Source organism: Vulpes lagopus, chromosome 13, assembly GCF_018345385.1.
Source record: "Vulpes lagopus strain Blue_001 chromosome 13, ASM1834538v1, whole genome shotgun sequence".
Classification (NCBI taxonomy): domain Eukaryota; kingdom Metazoa; phylum Chordata; class Mammalia; order Carnivora; family Canidae; genus Vulpes; species Vulpes lagopus.
The window spans coordinates 7,966,448-7,988,320 of record NC_054836.1 but is presented as its reverse complement, the minus strand read 5'-3'; the positions used below and the strand labels follow the sequence as shown (position 1 = coordinate 7,988,320).

Here is a 21,873-nt window from a genome sequence, read left to right as displayed (position 1 = left end):
GGTAAACACTACTTAGCATCTGGTACGGAACTAGCAGGCAATGAAATCATAATGCGTGCACAAGAAAGGTGGCCTATGAAATTGCTCAGGGTATGCTTCTCTTCCATAAAGCGGGGTGTTTTTTTCAGTAAATGTTATGGTATGAACCTGCTATACGAATTCTCAGGAATGGGGCAAAATGGTTGGTTGGTGGTTTGTTACCATTTGGGCTTTACCTCTGTCTCAAGTTTCTCATCTTAAAAGGAGAATAATAACCACAACTATCGCATAGGTTACAAGTTTTAAGTGTAAGGATTAAATAAACTAATGTATGTAAAGTGTTATAAAACTGTGCTAGATTCATAATGTTCTATAACTATTCTAGTAGCATGGCTGTTATCATGCTTAACAGGCTCACTTGTTTTCCTGACTTCTGTATCATTTGTCCAATTTGCAGATATTTATGTTTTTCATGAGCTTTAATTTCAGCCATTTTGATATAACATTCTTCCTCTAGGGTAAATGAAAAGTATTTGTTCTATATTTTTAAATTTTTATTTCTTTAAGATTTATTTATTCACTTATTAGAGAAAGAGAGAGAGAGAGAAGAGGTACAGAGGGAGAAAGAATCTTAAGCAGACTCTGCACTGAGCATAGAACCTGAAGAAGGGCTCCATCTCAGGTCCCTGAGATCATAACCTGATCCAAAACCAAGAGTCGGACACTTAACCGACTGCACCACCCAGGAGCCCCACAGTGTGAATATTTTCAAATGAACATCAAATAAAGGGAAAGTGTTAAGAGCTGATCTGCCAGAAGGAAAAACAGCCCAATGAAAATGTGTAATGGATTTGTGCTAAAATGGTAAGAGATATTAAGTCAATATTTTATACAGTAGCAAAATTTCATTAATCAAATTTTAAATTACATAGATTATATAGATTCTCTTCATTAAACACAATGGATGTATTTTTTAATGGATGTATTTTGAATGAAGTTATACACCTGTATGATTCTTCACAAGTACTAAATATCTTTCTTTTATTTTTAACAATTTATCTTGAAAAAGTTGTACACTTACAGAAGAGTTGCAAGGAGAGTACAGAGAGTTCTGTATACCTTTCAACCCACTCTCCCTTATTTAACCATGGTGTCACTGGTAAAACTAAGTTAACATTGGTACAATACTCCACTACAGACTATATTCTGATTTCCCAAGTTTTTCCACTAATGTCCTTTCTCTGTTTCAGTATCTAATCCTTGATGCCACAATGAATTTAGATGTCATGTCTTAGGCTCCTTCAGTCTATGTCAGTCTTCTGACAATTCCTCAGTCTTTGTCTTTCATGATTTCAAAACTTCTCAAGAGTACTCACCAGTTATTTTGTTCCTTTGATGTTTTCTCAGGGCTTAGACTGTGGTTATGGATTTTTGGGGAGAAATACCACAGATGTGAAGTGCCTTTCTCATCTTATCACATCAGGGGATATATAACATCAATAGGTCTTATTACTGGTGATGTAAACTTTGATCACATGCAAGGTGGTGTCTATCAGGTTTCTCCACTGTAAAGTTACTCTTTTTGCCTTTCCAGAAGTTTATCATAATGTCCAGCCCACACTCTAGGGCAGGGGAATCAGGTTTTGGAGGGAGAGGCATCAAGGCAGCTGTGGATTTATGTTAAAATCTCCAGGATAATTAATAAACACTTTGGGAGAGATACTTTGAAGTTTATACAAATATCCTGGTTCTGTAATTGAGATGTTTTCAAAAGCCATTTTTTACTTCTACCATTTCCTTTGACCTTCCTAAAAATCCTTTACTTAGTGAATAAATAAACTGAAAATGATGGACACAGCTCACTATAATTAAAGTCTAAAGCAGACTCCCAACTTCATGCTATAATCATAAATCCACATGGCAGTGCTAATTTTGATGCTCAAACCAGCACTGAACGATTTTACTGTCCAAACAGCAATGGGGCATAAATAGGCATGCATACTCATTAGGATTAACTCACCCTACTAAAGACAAAATTCAAGTAACAGAAAATAAGGAAGAGGGGTAAGCCAGGAGACAATCAAGTGTTTGATGCTTGAGCTCTGTATGCACATCATTGCCACTCCCCCTCTAAACCAAGGGTATTATTTAATGATCTCAGAATGACTATTTGGCTCTTTTCCCATAAAATAAACTGGACTCTGGACTACCTAATCATTTCTTTTTTTATTATTATTATTATTTATTTATGATAGTCACAGAGAGAGAGAGAGAGAGAGAGAGAGGGGCAGAGACACAGGCAGAGGGAGAAGCAGGCTCCATGCACCGGGAGCCCGACGTGGGATTCGATCCCGGGTCTCCAGGATCGCGCCCTGGGCCAAAGGCAGGCGCCAAACCGCTGCGCCACCCAGGGATCCCTCATTTCTTTATTGATGTCTGAAACCCAATGGGAACTATAGTTTAGGCATAAGTCTAAAATACAGTTTAGGGGAATCCCTGGGTGGCTCAGTGGTTTAGCACCTGCCTTCGGCCCAGGGCGTAATCCTGAGGTCCCGGAATCGAGTCCCACATTGGGCTCCTTGCATGGAGCCTGTTTCTCCCTCTGCCTGTGTCTTTGCCTCTCTCTCTGTGTCTTTCATGAATAAATAAATAAAATATTTAAAATATAAAATAAAATAAATAAAATAAAATAAAACAGTTTGAGGGGTGCCTGGGTGGCTCAGTCAATTAACCATCTGCCTTCAGCTCAGGTCATGATCCCAGGGTCCTGGGACTGAGCCACATGTGGGTCTTTCTGCTCTGTGGTGAGCCTGCTTCTTCCTTTCCCTCTGCCTGCTGCACTGGTTACCTGTGTTCTCTTTCTAATAAATAAAATCTTAAAAAATATATATAGTTGAGATAAACCTAGTTTCTAACTTTAAATCATACTTCATTCTTTGTTAAAAATTTCAGTGATTATTTTTAGCTAATACCAGCCAGTTATATCTGAAAGTTCAAACATTTAAATTAAAAAAAAAAAGCCTAGATGGAGTATTTTGTATGCTTGCAGATAATACTTATAAAGCACTTCCACATACATTTCCTCATACAATCCTTTGAAGACATTATCAGATAAACAGAAAAAAATGACCTTATTTCTATTTTACAGATGAGACTTCTAAGGTTTTAAGTAGTTTACCTATGATCAACTACCCAATAACTGGTAGGGTCAGGACTGGAAACTAGAAAATACATTATGCTGTAAAGCTATATTTGACCTAAACTGGTGGATATTTACCCTTTTTTATTTATATCTGAATTTGCCTCAGCATACTTAGGATATATCAGATCATTTCTTTCCAAAAAAATGCATTCTTGGATACTACATTGGAGCTACTGGCACTTTTTCAAATCACATTTTTTTCACAGCACAGAACATATGCTCATCTGATGAAAACATTAAAAATACAGAAAAAGTTAAAAACTAGAAAGGAAAAAATAAAACTCAGGGACAACTATGTTCATTATCTGTTATACTACCTCCCAGAGGTATCTGACACAGGATCACAGTGTGTCTACAATTTCTTTTTTTTTTTTTAATTTTTTATTTATTTAGGATAGTCCCACACACAGAGAGAGAGGCAGAGACATAGGCAGAGAGAGAAGCAGGCTCCATGCACCGGGAGCCCGACGTGGGATTCGATCCTGGGTCTCCAGGATCGCGCCCTGGGCTAAACCACTGTGCCACCCAGGGATCCCTACAATTTCATATTCACTTGAAACACATACTTCTCTCTACTAACAGAAGTCTCCAGGCACAAAATTTTAAACATACCATTAATAATAACAGCAAACAAACAAACAAAAAAATAATAATAACAGCAAACAGCTCTATGATGTTTGATGCCAGTCACTATTCTAAGTACTTCACACATATGAATTCATTTAGTCTTCATCTTTGGACTATGAGGTGGGTACTATTATCTCTATTTTTCAGAGGAAGAAACTGACCTCATGGCCATATAATGGTACACCATCTGAAAATACCATAATTTACTTAGCCTTCCCACTATTTCTTGATTATGAGACTGTTTACAATTTCTAAAGCTGTAATTGCCATGGGTAATGCTAAGTTCTAAGTCTACATGTATTTTTAACATAAATGTGTATTCATTTGGCTAAAACTGTGGATTAGGTAATGTAAGAGGTGAAACACAGTCTTTATTAGCCATTGTTGGAGTTAAGTAGTACCAAAAGGTGACAGAAAGCAAGGCTGACTTTCTATTTTCAAATGTCTTGAATGGTCTATAACGCTGACTGCTAAGTCTCATGGCTAGGAACTCGGTGAATCATATTTTTGCCTGAGGAACAGTCATTATAGGTAATGTCACCTTCCCCCTATGACCATAATACTTAGTGGTATGGCTTAGGATATTGTGACGGGGCAAAGGAAAAATACTCATGTATGGTCAGTCAATCAACAGTCAGCTGGATCAGAAAACATTACCTGGGTTAACAATTTTGGTCTGGCAGACCATACTGCCTTTCAATTTTAAAACAAAATAAAAACATTCCAAAAGTCCTTCCAAAAAAAAAAAAAAAAAAAGCAAAAGTCCTTCCAAAATGTTTCTCTAGACTGCAATGGGAAGACTGAGGTCCAAAACTGAATGTGAGTGGAGGCCCAGGGACTGGGGATACTTGCTTCCATACTACCACACTGGAATTGTTTGTAAAATAAGTAGGTGTCCTGTTTTGTTATAAATACAGACTTTTCTAACTACGAATATGGAGCAAAGGCTTCTTTTTAAATTAAAAAACAGGAGATCCCTGGGTGGCCCAGCAGGTTTAGCACCTGCCTTTGGCTCAGGTCGTGATCCTGGAGTCCCAGCATCAAATCCTGCATTGGGCTCCCTGCATAGAGCCTGCTTCTCCTCTGCCTGTGTCTCTGCGTGTCTCTGCATGTCTCTCTGTGTCTCTGCGTGTGTGTGTGTGTCTTTCTCTCTGTGTGTCTTTCATGAATAAATAAATAAAATCTTTAAAAAAAAAATTCTCCTTCGAAGCAAGCTTCCATCATTCAAAAAGATATCTGAGGTGAAATGCCCTTTACCTGCTTTATTTACATGAGATACACAACAGAAAGAGACTTTATGCTCTCTACCATCTAATTTCTCTAAGCTACAGCCATTGATTCTTTGTAAGTTTATTTATTCAAAACAACAGCACAAACAATTCTTTTTTCTTGGGTCAGCAGCTTACTGAATTAACATCAATCATCAAAGTAGACGGGGCTGAAAGGAAGATGGAAGCCCATTTTCTCAGAGATTGATTTTTTTTAAGCCAAAACACACAGGCATAAGCAGGAGGCTATTTACCATCCAAAAGGTTCAACCTGAAAGTCACAGCCAAAAACGGAGTACTCACAGTACAGATCGGTTCCCTTGAAATCTTAAAGAAGTTGGGTTTTGTTTTATTTTGTTTTTCTCAACACTTAAATTTATTTTTTGATGGCCTGGAGAGTTTGATTACTTCACTATATAAAGCCCACCTGAATAGCTTAAAACAAGGGGAGGGCAGATTCCAAAGGGGAGAGAAGTAGATCAATGTTGGTGTTTATTATAATGATTTTCTAATGGCTTTCTCTACTCTCTTTACTTACTTTGATGTATTTAAAGTGGGAAAAGTTCATCAAAGACCTCTGTGATTAGAGTCTTAAATGTATTTAAACAACTACTTTTGGCATGTTTGAAAGGTGATTTGCTTCATAGGTCCTAGCAAAATTATTCTTTGAAAACCCTGATCTGCTTCTTGCTCAGAATTCAGCTCATTTTTCCTTGCAAGGTGAGGGTGGAGGGTTCTTGCCTGAAAATGAAGTCAGAAGGGTCAGTATTCCCGAGACTGCTCTAAGAACTGCAAAAAGTAATTGGTTTATATCCATTATACATCCTGTCGTGTTAGGGTAATGTGTTTCCTTCCTATAGCTTTTCTGGAGATTTACGTAAGGTGAGGAATGCATTAGACCCAGCATATATAAACTACTAGACTCTAGTTCAGTAGAATGTGCTATATTCTTTATTTCAGATATTTTTAAATGTTCGCGATGTTGTTAAATCAACTTTAGGAGAAAATGTTAGATTTTCATTTTAGGGGACAAGTAAATGGAGGAAGACCAAAAAGAAAACAAAAACAACAACAACAAAAAACAACAGAAAAAAAAGTCCCATAACCCTGAGTTGGCTGGCAGGATGACCGGTGTTATTGCTATTTTCTCTCAAATTGAGACAAAATTTATTTCAGTTAAGACTTTGATATCAAAGCCATCAATCACCCTCTTGTCTGAGAAGGAAGCAAGAACATCCACTTGTTCCCCAGATGTAAAACAAAATTTTTTAGCCTCTAATTCACAGGGATTGCTGAGGAATAAAGGTTGTTCTTTAAAAGGAAGAAATAAATCATTAAATAAAACCAATAAAAACCATGAGACTTTCACCTTAAAAAAAAACCACCCACTACTTAACAATGAGATATTGTGATCTGTTAACTATTCTAAACTTTCATTTCTATTTTCTTCCATACCTAGATCACATGCAAATTAGCAAACTAATGTTGTCTGCTGTATCTTACCACCTCTGGCCATTTCTGAGTAACCTTCTAGATCCAACATTCCACAGAATGTTGTGCACTGAGAAAATACAAAATCTAGGAGAAAAAAAAAAAGGCCTATCATAAATAATGACTGGCCATGTCAACAATTATAAAGCATTATAGTTCATACAATGTTTCTACCATTCCATGAAGAGAAGATTGGATTCAAGCAAAGCTGAGGAAAAAATAAAAACACAAAACAACTCCCCAGAGCCAGCTCTTGGGCACAATGCAACGGCTTCAGTAGGAGCTCCTAACATATCAGGTGCAAAGTTCTGCTCTGAGTGGCTCTGTGATGGACATCCTCAGTGAGAACACATCTCAGAGCCTTCAGAGCACCGACAGAGGGATGATAACTGACCACTACCAGTTAGGAGATGGAGAAATTAAAGACAATACTATCAATAAAAATGCTTTGAAAGAAGGTAAGTTAAAAAGCATGATTTGGAATAAAGATGGCAAAAGGTAAAATGAAAAGAAAAAGGTCTTTGTAAAATTCTGAAAATAAAATTTCCTCAAATTTTTGAAATTGTGCATTCATGTTGATTTCTCTCCAAATGAACAATTTACGGAAGAGAAGCATCAGACTTACAGGATAACAGGTGAAAATACGTCCTGCTTTTCCAACTTTGGGAGTGTTGATGAAAACACTCCAAGGCAAGGGCCTAAATGATTAGAATATGACGAGCCTGAACTAAACAGAAGTCCTGAGACCAGTTTGAACAGATAAAGAATAACAAAAGAAATATAAAAATAAAATACCTAATTGAAAGAAGTGACTGACTGAGATCTACCAGGCAGGAAGAAAGAGCACAGCAGTCATTAGAGCTGGTGTGGTGACACAAATGTGGGAATTTAAATGGGGAAATAAAAGGAGGAGGACACCAGGTGTGTGATTAAATTTGTGACCTCCAAAAAAATAAATAAATAAAATAGTTTCAAAATAAACATAACCTTGAGAAATCAGTTACTTTAATAAAGGGGTCAGCATGAGGGAAACAGTTGGGAGTAAATTGCATTAAATTATTTCCCTTTGAGTGAACACACAGTGTAATAAGCTGTGAAGAGCGTAATTCTGTACTTACATTGTGTTTTGCAAGCAAAGTGGGAAATTGAGAATTACTGAACCTTGCTGAAGTTCTTATCCAAATGAGTGTTTCAATTAGTTAACTAAGATTTCCCTATGCTTTAGAACTGGAGTTAGTTTACAAAATATAGCAGTGTATCTATGGTGCTGCAAAATGGCCCTGCAAATTTGTTATATGTGCGATTAAATCTAACCAAAGAAAGCTTCTAAAAAAAAAACCAACAACAAAGAAAGCTTCTTGTATTTATAACACACAGCATTATTTAGATAAGATCTTTTATATATGTGTGTATATATATAAGTATATATATATATACACTAAAATATATTTATATCATTTTCATACCATACAGTTCATCTTTTTTAAAAGGTTACTCTGAACCTGGAGAAAGTAGAACCTATTGAAAACGGTCAATGAAAGTTTAAGAGTACAATTACAGTGATGCCCGAATACTGCTGAACACATTACGGGACTTGAAATAAACATTCTAATCGACTAAGTGATGCAGGCTCTGTAAAACACACCTATGGACCAGTGAAGGAAACTTAAACAAAATGTCTAAAATATTTTAGTAATCAACAACAACAAACCAGAGCATTCTATCCTGTTGCTATTTAGCAGGGAAGGGAAGGATTTAAGAGAGACTGCTTTTCTGGGTTGCTTTGCAGTGGGAAAAAACAAAGGAGCTTTCATTTACCTTTTTAACTGTCAAGGTGTTGAAGACAGTTCTTCGCACATAGTGAACATTTTAAAAATTATTTGCTAAATTAGAGACTGAAGGAAGCTGGAATGCAGGAAGAAAGCAAAAGCCAAAGTAAAAAAAAAAAGAAAAAGAAAAAGAAAAAAAAAAAACAAACAAACAGGAAAACAAACTTGAAAATACAAACCTAGAATTCCAGATAGAAGCTTTGGAATTTTATTATGGTTAACTCCAATGATGTTCATTGTTTTTATTTGCTTTTAATGCCTGCAGTTCATTTAACAAATGAGAAATTCTGCTACATATCCCTTGTGGGGAGACCAGGATGGCTCTGACAAAGATGGAAGTGTCTAAATATGAAATCATGAATCAGATCAAGCACAGTAAATCACCTGGAGAGGGCCATTTGACCTGTGGATTTGGTAGAAGGTTTGTGCAATGGTAAAAACAAGGGGATTCATCACTGGTTCCTAGAAACAGCAATATGTCTTAACTGTAACAAAGATGTCAACAAGAATATTTTCATTCTTTTTTCTAGAACTTAAAAATGAGAGACAAGAGAAACAGTGAGTTATCAAACCAGTTAGTTTCCCGCACAGGAAACAGGAGGTTAAAGAAGGCAGAATAATATTCTACAAGGATCACACAGATTTCATCAGTATAAACGAGTATGTCAGAATAAAGGAGGCAAGAATGTGGAGGCTTGGAGATTGATCACTTCGTTCTCATTTTTTCTCCACACCCCACCCCCCGTCTCAATCACTCACACACACACACACACACACACACTCACACTGTATTTGTGTATCCCCAAAATGATAACCGTATATGACTTTTTGAAAACTTTTCTGTAATATATGTGATAAAGAACTTCCTACTGAAAATAAAATCTTTTCACTAACAAAAATTATCAGGAAAATAGTTTAGGAGTATACATATTTGGCTCTTCCACAGAGTATCCTATTAATTAATGAAGAACCCCCCCCCCCGCCCGCGAGTGGGACAAGGCCTAACCCTGAGGCAGCTCATCCAGGCGCCTCCCATGAATTCAAGTAACAAAAACATTCTGTTTTTGCGAGATAAAAAAAAGAAACTATCTCCCCTCGCCCTGACTGGGAAAGTCCCTGAACATGGTCGTGCTGACCTTCAAAGAAATCAATCATGTCATAACCCGAATGCTATGCTACTCCCACGGTTTTTTTGCCTTTAAAAGATGCCTGTAATTGCTAATCGGGGCTCTGCCACCTCGGAGAGCCCGTTTGCGCAAACGTCCAATAAACCCTCTTGCTTGTTGCATCTGTTGCATCTGCCTGTCTGGGGTCTGAGTCTCTGGGGCGTCCACCGGGACGCGTTGGCACCCGTGAGCCAGGGTCCAACATTAATACATTTACTTAATGAAACAGAGAAAAGAGTGCCCTGGGAGGAAAAAGGAGAGGGTGGTGGCTAATAAAATCCTTTACAGGAAATTCATGAATCCCAGAAAGCATAGTGCTCTCCTTTCTCCTTTACATAGTCAGATCTCATCTTGAATATTACATTCACTCCTGGTTCCTATATATGAAAAGGACAATACAAGAGAAGAACCAAAGAAAAGCAATCAAACTACTCAGAAAACAACTGTTGACGAACAAGGGTCACTTGGTCTGCACAAAAGGCAAATGTGACTAATTTATTCAATGGCTGTCATAAAGGGATTTATTTATTTTTTAAAAAATGTTTTATTTATTTATTCATGAGAGAAACAGAAAGAGAGAGAGAGAGGCAAAGACACAGCCAGAGTGAGAAGCAGGCTCCATGCAGGGAACCTGACATGGGACTTGATCCCAGGATTCCAGGATCACGCCTTGGGCTGAAGGCAGGCGCCAAACCGCTGAGCCACCCAGGGATCCCCTCATGAAGGGATTCAGTTCTACTTTACAGTGTTCTCCAAAATCAGCACACACAGTCTTTTACTCATTTAGAAAATAAAAAATAAAAACTTTTTAAAAAAGATTTATTTTTAAAGATTTATTTATTTGTTTGTTTATTTATGATAGGCAGAGAGAGAGAGAGAGAGAGAGAGAGAGAGGCAGAGACACAGGAGGAGGGAGAAGCAGGCTCCATGCTGGAAGCCCAAAACGGGTCTCTATCCCGGGACTCCAGGATTGCGCCCTGGGCCAAAGGCAGGAGCTAAACCGCTGAGCCACCAAGGGATCCCCAAGTGAACGCGTTCTAAATGTACCATGCTGTGCTAGATAAGGTGGCATATACAAAGGTAATCAGACAAGAATCCTGTTCTTATAGACTATGTAGTCTAGAAAGGAAATTAAGATATCAAGTTAGAGACTGAGTGCCACCTAGCATGTGGAACAGAGCATGGTCTCTAATGAGCACTCAGTAAACGTTTGTCTGAATGAGTGAATGACTGCAATGCTTTACCCCACTGATCCTGCAACTCTCTGCCTGCCTGAGTTACATCAGCTGATATGGCTGCCTCAAGCTGTTCATCAAAGCTGTGGGCTCAAAAAGTAGTCAACCTTCCCAAATAGAGATGAGCCTTTTTTTTTTTTTTTTTTTTTAAAGACACTTATTTGAGAGAGAGAGTGAGAGAGCACAACCAGGAGAGGCAAGAAGGGGGAATATCAAGCAGACTCCATACTGAGTGTGAGCCCGATGTAGGGCTCAATCCATGAACCTGGGATCACCACCGAAGCGAAAGCCAAGAGTCAGATGCTTACCCGACTGCACTACCAAGGTGCCCCAAGACAAGCTATTCTTTATTCATGATGCAAATATGGATAATACACAAGGCAGAAACGATCATCTGCCAGAGTAGAGACCCAAAAAGTACTAAGTGAATTTAGAATCTGAAGAAATTAAAAGTAAAAATTATAAGAAGATAGATTTCATCTCAGTCTAATAATTAAAGGCGTCCAACCAAGAAGCAAGTACTAAACTCCCAGCTCCACAAATCAAAATTGTGCCTCTGAAGCCTCTCACCAGAGGATTACTTTACACTGTTCCTGACTCTATCATCTGGATATACAGTCTGGGGCTATTCACTGTGCGGGGCCATCAGGAATACAGTTTGCTCTAAACCATAGAGTCTGCAAAGTAGATGATTTGTCCACAGCAAAAGCAGATAACTAGTAAATTAGCCTTCAAAACCTTTCAGACTAAAGCCAACTCTTACCTGATCAAGAACCACAGCTTTACAAGCAGCCTATATAGAGTATTTCTGTAATATATTCCCTGGTTTATATGAATAAACTGGGGTTTTCTGAGGTGGTATCACATATTCTTAAATAGAATGATGAAGACAAAAAGTCCTCAGAGTTGGTCACTATTACATACACACATATACTGGCCTAGTTGTTACTAAATAAATCTTATCTACAGAAACATTGGGTTGTATGAACAGATCAATAGTTCTCTTGAGTATCATATGATAAACAATGAAATTATGACTTTAGCAAATGCCTTTGAGTGAAATGAGAAAATCCTTGGATACTTATTTTTTTTTAATGTTAAATTTATAGTTGATGCCTCCATTTGATGATGATTATGCTTATCATTTGCTCGTAGCAAAACACAATCACCAAATCATCATCTAGGACTCTATTACCATAAAAGTAAACCTCAGTATATCCTCCTATCATGTATCTATTTCTAAAACACAAAAAACAAAAACAAAAAAATTCTCTTGATTTTAAAGACTGAAAGATAAAAATGCAATATAAAAGAAACACTAAGTTATTTTGTGTTTATTGAGGTACATAAAACTCTACTTTGCAATGCCTAACTTCATTCAGCACTCTTTCTTTAAAGATGTGTTGAGTGATTTAATTTCAAAGAAAAGCCCTAGCAATGCATCATGTGGCAAGGGCCAGGGAGAATCAAAATGGAGGCACAATGTAACTGGTAGTAAATGCCTCAAGCTAACAGTACAATGAGAGCCTTGATTGTATAAGCATTTTCATGAACTTGTAATTTAAAGCAGAACTATCACACTGGCAACCTATAAACCAAAACCAGAGTGCTGACATATGTGATAGGAGACCATGTTATTTAATTTTAAAAAATTAGATGACAATCAAATGCATGAGGATTTTACACAGTAATCAAAGGCATCTGACTTTTTGCTTGTTTTTCAAATTTAGACAATCTGGCACCACTGGGATTATCTTCTAAATGACAGTGATTAGCTGAACCTGACATAGGCTAGCCCCTCCAGTTTGGCTAAGTCTCCATTTACGCCAAAGTCACTCATTTAGGTTATTAGTCAAGCTCCTCCAGGCATGTACATTTATGATGTGACCTTTTACTTCAGGGAACAAATGTCTAATGAAAGAAAATAAAAGCAAGGATAATACAAAGATAACCTGAATAATCTCAATATAATCAAGTACACATACACAGAATTTTAAACATTCATGAAAGTTAAATCTTTCTAAACATTTTTTTTTTTTTAAGATTTTATGTATTTATTCATGAGAGACACAGAGAGAGAGACAGAGAGAGAGGCAGAGACATAGGCAGAGAGAGAAGCAGGCTCCATGCAGGGAGCTCAATGTGAAACGATCCTGGGACTCAAGGATCACTCACTGGGCCGAAGACAGGCCCTCAACGGCTGAGCCACCCAGGTGTCCCTCTTTCTGGATTTCAATTATGAAACAGAATGGCCCTACTGACCAATGACCACAGTGAGATATTTCATCTATTCATTTCATTGTAGATATTTCATTTATGGATAGTTGACAGGTCATCTTGAAAAGCTCCAAAATGATAAACTGATAATGAAGGAACTGTGAAACAGTGTCTCCCTCTGCACACTCCCCACCTCCACCACTGAAAAATCCAAAGATTTTCCATGGGTGAAGATGGTAGAAAATACTAACCAAACATGTATTTATCACAAGAAATCAGGTGTTGTATAGTTTTAAGAACCCCTTACTTTGAATTGCTAATTTGGAGCTGATATAATCTTCCTAAATGTTGCTAATATGACTGAGTCTTTTCCTTCCCCCAGCCTCATTACATTCAGACACTGGTACTAAGCCTAATGTTAAGCATTGTAATTCTGCCTTTATTAGATTCAGGTATATAAATGGCATCCCAGTGAGCGTGGTGAATTTTGATCATTATTTCTCCACTCAAGTTGTGTTCATCTTCCTGCTGAGAGGATGATCACGGAGTTTTACCACAAGCCCAAGGGACCCATTATTTATTATATTACATTTTATGGTGTGGAGTAAATAAATAGCATTAAAGTGCTAAATTCATTCACAGAGATGAACTGTATTCATAAACTGGAGAAATTCTTTAAATCAAGCCTATATTGCTAATGGGCTCTTCATAAAAATGCAGAAAACATTCATTGTAATATGGCAGCAATAAAAGGAGGCAGCTGGGTTAACATGCAAAAATATTAGAAGGCCAACATTTTAGGCAAGGCACACAAATGGCATATAACCAAATCATGAGGTTAAACACACAAACCTCACTTACTAATCTGTCATTTTCATGTAAATGGACTGTAAAATTCACACCTTAAATATAATTATTGTAACAGCAAAATTCAAGATAAACTAAGTGTATTAATGTGTGAAGAATTCAGCCACCCCAAGCCCTCTTAAGGTGTGCCTTAATTAACTGTGCATTTTGTCTTAATCAGCTTGTCTTACATTAAAAGGCCATTCAGTCAGGAATATGTGTACATCTGTCTTTTGTATTATGTATAATCCACTCCCATTTCCATCTCTAATTTCTAGGGTCTCCCACAATTGTTTTTGGTATGGCTTTTGACTATAAAAGATTTGCCAGCCACCAATCCTAAGGGGTTTTCTTTGCCCATCCATCATGTGACTTTTAATCATTTAAGGCAACCTATAATCCTGCATTTTTTCCTTGGCAGATATAAACTCAGTAGTGCTAGAGAGTGACACAAATTCCTTGCGGCCCTTGGACTTCACTACAGAAAGTCACTGTGGGTCTCAAGCATCTGGCCCCAAACTACCCTAGCATCTGTTCCTCCTTATAGTGTGCTGTGCCAACACTACCCACCTGACTATTTTTAACAATAGGAATGATAATGAATTTTCTGTGTCAATTACAACACTCACTGAGTATTTTAAGGTGGTACAATACAGAAATAAAGAAAAAGGAAAATGAGTATTAACAAAGTATCATGGTAATTATTTTAAATCACACTTTAGAGGATAAACATAGAAACTATAATCAACATATAAAAGGGGGCAGGGAGAAAGGCATGCCTGTTGTGTCTTTGTTTTTGAGACTGCTCTCTCAGCTAATCAGTGATCATTAGAAGCACTGTGTCACATACAGAATGGACGCTAAGGCAGAGCCAGGTGAACAGAAAGAATCAGAAGCCTGGGGACAAGGAAGAAATTCCAAATGAAGGCATATGAGGGAAGAGCAACACAAGACAACAATGTGTGCGGTTAGACTAAGTAACAATCTGAGTCCCCGGCACACATAAGAACAATGAATGGAACTTTTCAAAATGGGAATAAATGAAGAAGAGAACAAGGAAAAAAAAATACAAAGGAGAATTGGCAAAAGAGACAAAGTTGACAGTCAACACAGAATCCAGAAGAACTAACAGGGAATCTGGCAAAAATGAAAAAAGAAAAAAATTTAGATCTAGGTATCACATTAACCAACTTAAAAAGCCATTACCAGTGTTTCAGCGACTTGGGGTAAAATTACTTGCTTCTTCCCAGCCATCCCCAGCAACTACTTCATTTGATCCTGTGGCTGTGCTAACAGGCCAAATGCACAGCTTTCAATTTCCCTACCAGGGATTCCCTTTAAAAAGGAGTCCTTTAAGGAATCACCACCTGAAAGGCAGAGTAAGGAAGAGGGAAAGTCTAGGGCAGATAATCATTCTTTCACTTCACCTCTGGGATAAGAAATGCTGATGCTGTCTCCATACCAGCTTCTCCAAAATCATGTCCTGTGAGGACTAGTGAGGGCGTGTGTGATGGTGGTCGGTTCTGGTGGGTCAGGAGTAATAAGCACAGTTTGGGATTTCCAGAAGGTACTTCTGAAATTTCAGTGACATTAAACACAGGAGCAAGTTCCTGAAAATGAGTTTGTAAAAGCTGACTGGGTGATCCAGTCATTTGTTCCATATTCTTCATTTTCCAAATACTTACAAAGCAACAACTATTTGGTAGGCTGGAGGACAGCCATCTTTAAAGACATAAGTCCTGGGAACCCTGGGTGGCACAGCGGTTTGGCGCCTGCCTTTGGCCCAGGGCACGATCCTGGAGACCCGGGATCGAATCCCACGTCGGGCTCCCGGTGCATGGAGCCTGCTTCTCCCTCTGCCTATGTCTCTGCCTCTCTCTCTCTCTTTCTGTGTGACTATCATAAATAAATAAATAAATAAAAATTAAAAAAAAAAATAAAGACATAAGTCCTTCAGTGATTCACTGTATAACGAGGCTGATGGATAGCCTAGCAGCATCTGACAGTCTCTCCTGACATCTCTCCTAAAAACTTGCTCTACCCTTGGTTTCCTAAAAACTGCCTTCTCTTGGTCTTTTGCTTCCTCACTGTTCCTTTTTGAACATCTCTTGCCCAGAGCTCTGCATCCTCCTAACCTGCACATTGGATGTCCTGGGCCTCAGAAAACTTTTCTTTACCTGTGCTCTCTCTCAAGTGGAGTTTATCCTGTTCTAGGGCCTTTCGCAGCACTGGAATGTTGGTGACTTTCAAATTTATATCTATGGTCTTCCATGCTGACCAGTACAGTAGCTCTGAACACATGTGACAGTTTTAATTAAACTCATTAAAATTAAGAAAAATAAGAAATCAGTCCCTTAGTGCACTAGTCACATCTGAAGTGCTTAATAGCCACATGGCTATCATACTGGATAGTGAAGTTCTAAAACATGGAAAAGTTCCACTGGACAATGTTGCTTTAGTTCTCACTCCCAAACTATAAGTCTTGCATTTAACTAGCTACTCAATGTATAAACTTGGCTAATCTAACAGGCATCTCAAATTTCCATTTCTAAAACCGAACTCAGCATCTTACTTTCTGACTAGCTCTTCCTGTAGTCTTTATCCTCTTTGGAAATCCCATCTTCATTCTTGTTACTCAGGCCAAAAACCTCTGAGATCTGCTTGACTCCTCTTTTACTCACACCTCTATTCAACTATTGGCCAGTCTTCCCAGTATACCCCAACTGTGACCCCCTCACCTCTGCTGTGGCCAACCTAGCTCAGGTCATCATTTCTAACCCAAATTATTGCAATGGCTTTCTACTCTCTGCTACTACTTTTGTCCCCCCTGTAATATATTCTTCATATGGCAGCCAAAGCAATCCTTAAAAAAGTTGTATCAGATTACGACATTCCTTTTACCAAAACTCTCCAAGAGTTTCCCACCTCACTCAGGATAAAATCCCAAATGCTTACCTCCATCTAAAAGATAATGGGGATTAAGGAGTGTACTTGGGATGAACACTGGGTACTGTATAGAAGTGCTAAATCACTATGCTGTATACCTGAAACTAATATTACACTATATGTTAACTGGAAATTAAATAAAAATATAAAAACTCTTTCTGCTGCCTACAATGCTTCTCTCCTAGGTAAATCATGGTTTGCTCCCTAATTTCATTCAAGTCTTTGCTTGAACACTTTTTCTGAGCACCCAATATAAAACAGCATCTTACCCAGTTCCTTCCTACCCTGCTTTTATTTTCTCTCATAGTATTTACCATATCCCAGGTATTTTATTGTCTGAATCCCCACTAGAAAATAAAATCCATAGAATATAAAATCTCCCATTAGAATATAAAATACTTTGGATTTTTTTTTCATTGCTTGACACATAATAGAAGCTAAATAAATATTTGCTAAATATAAATAAAAAATTGTATCATTGTGGTAAATGCCCTAATAAAAGAATGTATAAGAATGTTCTCCAGATCCAGCAACTCAGTCAACCAGGTGGGATAATCCACAAATATAGAGACTCAGGTACCAATGAACATCAGGAGAGCTTCCCACTAATAATAACAAGTGACAGCTAGGGAGAAAGAGGCAGAATTTGGGAATCTAGGAAGGAAAGAAGCAAGTTCTGAGAGCTCCCACTCCTGACATAGAAGCAAGTCTTTCAGGCTGTCCCCATCACTGAGCAGCTCAACAAACATCTTCCAAACAGACTGGGCTGCTGTTTCTCTGTCTGCTTACTAGCAATATGCCAAAAGCACACAGTCAGAAATGAAATCAATTAACATGAACCAGACATTCACTGGGCATGGGCCTTTCCCCTGTGTCATCTGAGTTGACACCAAGAAAACTACCAGCTAGTTATTATTTGCTCCATTTTACCAGTGAGGAAATAAGTTCAGAGGATTCAAGAACATGCTCAAGGTCACAAATCTGGCCAGGCTAGAATTTTAACCTAAGCATGACTCCAAAGACTCTGAAGCCGATTGTAACACAGTAAGCCAAACAGGTATTGAGGACGGCATCCAACTTAGTGATGTAGACCCCAACCTATGAATCGATTAAGACATCATGGCAAAACACCCACTCACCTAAGTTACTTGCATCAATGCTCACCACAGAAACCAACTGTGAATCTGTACTACCAAAAGCTGAGACAACGAATTACCGGAAAATCTATCAAAATTTCATCAGAAACCTCAGTCTTAAAAATAAAATGACTTCCTAACTGTGCACTCCCCTCATCTCATAGCTACAAAACCAAATTAGGCAAAGGAAATAACTGTATGAAAAGAAAATGTTTTGATATAAAAATATAAGAGAAACAAAAATCCTTTGGAGTCCTTTTAGATGTTCCTCAGAAACGAGGTTCTCTCTGAATAACCTTTGAGAAGCTTTAAGTGAATCAAAAAGCCTCTCTTCTCAGAATATTCTGAAGGGTTTTTGTGTGTCAATCTGTCTACCCTGCCCCTCTTTCCAACCATCCTCTCTTACTCTCAAACATACACAATTACATTTTACTGTACCTAGAAGGTTCAGGGTAAAGGAACATAGCAGCTTCTTGTACGATCAGGCTATTTAACAAATATGGTTCTTCACTGTGATGTATGAATATCTCCTAAAATCCAATTTTTCATAGAAAGCTTTCCCAGGATTTGTCACCGTAGCACAAATTCTGATTCATCGGGCAAGCACTAGAGATTCCCTTCAATCAGACACCCCCACATGCATACAGATGCCCCAGCTTAGTCATGAGGTTAGCACTGGTTTTCTCTCCCCCCACTTCACAATGACTCTCCTGGCACTGATGCAAGAATCCAGCTCTGCACTCAGGCAGCCTCATTACCTACATGCCTGAGCTGGGAGGCCAGAGGTCTCCTCTTTTTTTACCACTGCTAGAAGCATCCTAGTCCATCTCCTTGCACCACTGCAGGTTCTGCAAGCACCAAAAACAATTTGTTTTGCTCATCTCTCCCTCCAGACATGGCCTCCTTGAGGAAGGGAGCATCTGTTTTGATATACAGATAATGCCAACGAAGAAGAGAAAGATGAATGCCATCTTATCAAGAGAAAGGGAATTCACCCAATATGCTTCAGTAACTAGCAAGGGAAAGAAGATGGAGTAGGGTAAAAAGAGAGAGGCAAAAAGGGGAGAACAATTCGGTTGTGCCTATGAAGACGGATCCCATATACTCCCCTCCATGCCCAGACCTTGTTACCACGCTTTCCCTTCCCAGAACTACCATCTCATTCCAGCCACATCTTGCTTCTCACACCACTGACCCCTGGAAACTCTGCCCCTCACCACCTACCTCTCTCAAGTAAGAAACCTCTGCTCTGGTCTTTGGTAATCACAAGTAGGGCATGTAGAGGGTAACATGCTTAGTCTCTAAACAAAGAAGATTGGACTGGATGATTTCTAAGGCCCCTTTTATTTACCACGTCCCGAATTGCATATGAGCTTCTGACCCTGCTGCCAGGTTTCAGGAGGAAGAGATGTGTTCCCAGAATCTCAAGCCAATTCTAAATCCATTCCCACGACACATGCTCATACATTAGTTAAATTTGAGAAAGCTACAGTAAGATACTAGAGATATGTTGTGGATAACACTGTTTGGCAGAGGTTTGCAGTAAATGAGAAAATGCATTGAGTTCCAAACAACTAATAAATGAACCACACATATGCACTATAATCTATTCACAAGTATGAAACTATCCTGTTATGATGCTACTGGATACCCTGTTGCAGAAAAGCTTCAGAAAACAGGCAGTTTGGCAAATGACCGTGAACATGACTGAAAGATGCCCATGGACTATTATACAATGCATGTATACATTTTTATTTGACTTACATGCATTTCTGGAACACATTCATGAGAAAAGCAAGGCCTTCTTATAACTTATTTTCCATTCATAAATTTAATGGCTTTTATTCCCCTGCCTAGATTTATTGCACTTTCTTTGACATTAAAAAAAAAAAAAACAACAACAACTTACCATTCAAAATATAACCTACATAGGGCTTCTGTAGTGCATCAGATTTTAACAGTGAATCATTATACTCATTTGCGGAGCATGGAGGAGGGAAACTCCCCAGTGCCTAAGACACAGGTTTATTTAGGTAAAGAACCCAAACATTATAATGGAATAGATAGCAGGTAAGCAAACACAAAGTAAACAAGGAATAGATATTTTGTGGGAAAAGGGCAAAAAGCATTTCTTCAGTTATCTGATTATAAACTGCTACTATTTATGTAGCAGTTTGTACTAAATACACTGGTTCTTAGAAGTTCCAAGTATTTGAGGTAGAAAGTTTCTAATCATATATCATCTGAGACAAAGTATGGTGTCAGGAGACTTGGATTATCTTAGGCTCTGCTTCTACTTCTATTATCCTAGGTAAATCACAAAGCTTATCTATACCTCTCAAGTTGAATATAGGGGCTAGACTAGGTGATTGCTCATCTTTTCATAGTCTCGTTAATACAAATCTATAGGTTGAGCATAAGTTTGAGTGATGGGTTTCTCTTTCATAGGTTGCTACTCAGTGGTGGGGAAAAGCCAGCTTCAGATAATGATGAGATTAAATCCTTAATGGCTGTCCTGACAAAGCTGGGTTGTCTGCCCATGATCATCATTTCTTCCAAGTGTGTTCTCAAGAACACTAACTCCAAAATCTACTTCTTGAATAACACGTTCATCGTTCAAGTAACCTTAAAAAAAGTTACATACACTATTTGCCTCTGGAAAGTCACAGTGAACTTTGTGTATCAGAGGCTCTGAGAAGTTCTACAATAAAGAGTTGCTTATTTTAATATCAGGCAAACAAAAAAATGTATGACAGTTTTTGTGGTACTAAAAAGAATTTACTAAAAAAGAGCTTCTTGGGAATGAGAACTGTATCTTAATTCACCTCTGGCCATGGCCCCGAGCACAGTACCTGAGGTATAACAGTATTCACATTTTTTGAATAACTGGGTGACTGAACCTGGAAAAGCCTAGAACCTGGAAGAAAGGCTGATGTTCTTCTAACAGCTCAGGAAGCTCAAGTGAACAGTAAAATGTATTAGGAAAATGCAAATGTAAAAGTAAAGCATACAATAACAAAACAATAGCTTTCCAAGATGCCAAAAGAGTAAATTCAAGCCAGTACCTTCCATGGAATATTTTCCTTGAGAAGCAAGGAGGAAAACTAGAAACAAAATATACTTTGTGGGGCTTATGAAAATATTATATTCCACAGAAGCTCAATCAACATTAGCTGATGTTTCCCAGCAGTGTCCAAAAGTTATTTATTTACCCACTCAGATTCTCAATGCCTCAATTTCCCTGCCTATAAAACAAACAAATATTTACTGTAAAATAAAAAAGCAATCCATACTCTCTGAGGAGCTGGGAGGCTTACTTTCTGTTACAAGAGTATTTGGAAAAAGGCAGATGATAGATGGAGTATCAATCATCATCATCATCATCACAACTGCTATTGCAGTGAAGAGGTTAGAAAGGCAGCAGGCCAGGACACCTGGGTGGCTCAGTGGTTGAGTGTCTGCCTTCAGTCAGGGGCATGATCTTGGAGACCCGGGATCGAGTCCCACATCAGGCTCGCCACATGGAGCCCGCTTCTCCCTCCCCCTGTGTCTCTGCCTCTCTCTCTGTCTCTCATGAATAAATAAATAAAATCTTTAAAAAAAAGGAAACTTATATTTAAAAAAAAAGAAGAAGAAAGGAAGAAAGAAAGAAAAGAAGAAAAGAAAGGCAGCAGGCCAACTCTCCCGGCTCCTGTGTTCTCTGTCACGGGAGATGTGTCCCTTTTATACCACCACACACTGCGCAGTTTCTTAGGGTATGGAGGAAAAGATGAGAATTGATTGCTAAGGCAATAAAAGTGAAGATAGCTAAGGTCCAGTGACCTGCATTAATAAAGATTTCCTCTTATAAACTATGGTAAATATTTCTGCCCACAAAGTATTTACAAATTAAATTATTTACTAGGAAGAGCCAAGATAGAATAGAATAGTT

At 38.2% G+C, this 21,873-nt stretch overlaps 1 protein-coding gene across 2 annotated transcripts in view; it reads right to left on the bottom strand.

Annotated features, from left to right (window-relative positions):
* Positions 1 to 21,873, bottom strand: part of EXOC4 (exocyst complex component 4) — a 755,174-nt gene that overhangs the window by 362,404 nt on the left and 370,897 nt on the right. The gene's annotated exons all lie outside the window — the stretch shown is intronic.